Source organism: Austrofundulus limnaeus, unplaced genomic scaffold (genome assembly GCF_001266775.1).
Source record: "Austrofundulus limnaeus strain Quisiro unplaced genomic scaffold, Austrofundulus_limnaeus-1.0 Scaffold414, whole genome shotgun sequence".
NCBI lineage: Eukaryota > Metazoa > Chordata > Actinopteri > Cyprinodontiformes > Rivulidae > Austrofundulus > Austrofundulus limnaeus.
In genome coordinates, this window is record NW_013952816.1 from 345,258 (window position 1) to 346,682 (window position 1,425).

Consider the following 1,425-nt stretch of genomic DNA (forward strand, 5'->3'; position numbering starts at 1 on the left):
CCCACACACACACCTCAGGCGGAGCCCCCCTCCTCTGTCCTGTAATGCCCACAGTAGGCATTTTTTAAATTTTGCCTTGGGGTGGAATTATCCTTTCACGGGAGGGGGGGGGCACTTTCAGCATCATATAAACTGAAATAGAGGCGAGCTGGATGCACATAGAGATCAGCTGTGTGTGTGTGTGTGTGTGTGTGTGTGTGTGTGTGTGTGTGTGTGTGTGTGAGTGAGAGAGAGTCGAGTGACACTTCTGCTGCAGAATCTGAGGGGAGTGACTGGTAGATCACAGCTGTGAAGACAGTCAGTCACCAAATGAGGAACTTCCTTCAGAACGAGAACAGATATTGACAAGTTTTCATCAAAAATGCTTTAGAGSGTGACACGGGAGTGAATTTTTACTCCTGTCCCGTCCCAATCCTGGTGCAATGACTCCCACTCCCATCCRGCTCCCATTWAAAATGACWCRTGCTCCTGTACCGCTCCCATCTTTTCTTCCTAATTCACTCTTAGGCAATACAATTAATTTGATTTAATCTTCACCACAATGTTTTTAAGATTACTTTGTGTTTTACAGTTTGATTTAAAAACATATAGCACCAGGAACAGTTCATCTCTGGCAATARAGGGAGGCATTTTTTGCCTTAATGTAAACAAAAAAAAAAAACCATCACTAAAGAGCACAAAACATATAATACATGACCTGTGATCTCTATAGATTTTCCTACAGAGGACCAGCTGTTTTTAGCTCATTTGGAGGTCAGTTAGTTGAATAAACCCCAACATAAAATGTTGCATTTTACTCATTTATTGAGCAATTGTGTCCTTAAAACAGTGACATTACTTTTGTTTTCTTTTACTCAATGAAAAGACTGCACAAAACTTGTAAACAAAAGTGCATAAGCTAGATACTTTCTGTTTTAAACAGGTTGTGATATTTGATCTCGTATATGTTCTGGAATGCAGAGGAAAACACCAGGTCAAAAGTTTGCTGTCATTAGTGTGCACAGTATTACAAAGTGCACTCTTGTTCACAAGAGAAGAAGCCCAGCCCGTACAGATTCTCAGGAAAAGTGAGCCGTGGTYTTTCCAAAGAAATGTCAGCCTCTGAGCCGTAACAGCAATTTCACAATGTTTCCTTGGAACAGAGCAGGTAGGAGGGGGAGATCTGTATATAAAGAGCATGAGAGTGTCTTCAGAACCACTAGCTTTCAAACATCCAGGTGACTTCATCGAGCCAACTGTCTGCAGACACGTAAGTCTTCGACTCTTCAGCTCCTGATTTTACTGCAAAATTTCAGATTTCGTTTATCATCAAAACAGTTTCAGAAATGATCTAGAGGTCATTTTTTTATATTTAATATTTTAATATTTCCATAACAAATACCTTCTTGGTATATTTCAAACTTTAAAAAAAACTCAGGCCCTTAT

General features: G+C 40.1%; 1 protein-coding gene across 4 annotated transcripts in view; it reads left to right on the plus strand.

Annotated features, from left to right (window-relative positions):
* si:dkey-30j10.5 (uncharacterized) overlaps nucleotides 1–1,425 on the plus strand; it is a 33,235-nt gene that overhangs the window by 30,111 nt on the left and 1,699 nt on the right. The window contains exon 1 of one of the 4 annotated variants that reach the window (XM_014024256.1): nucleotides 925–1,249. The exons of the other annotated variants lie outside the window; for them this stretch is intronic. The gene's annotated coding sequence lies outside the window, so the exon portion shown is untranslated. Of the gene's footprint in view, nucleotides 1–924; nucleotides 1,250–1,425 lie in introns of those variants that run through there. 4 annotated transcript variants of the gene reach the window in all.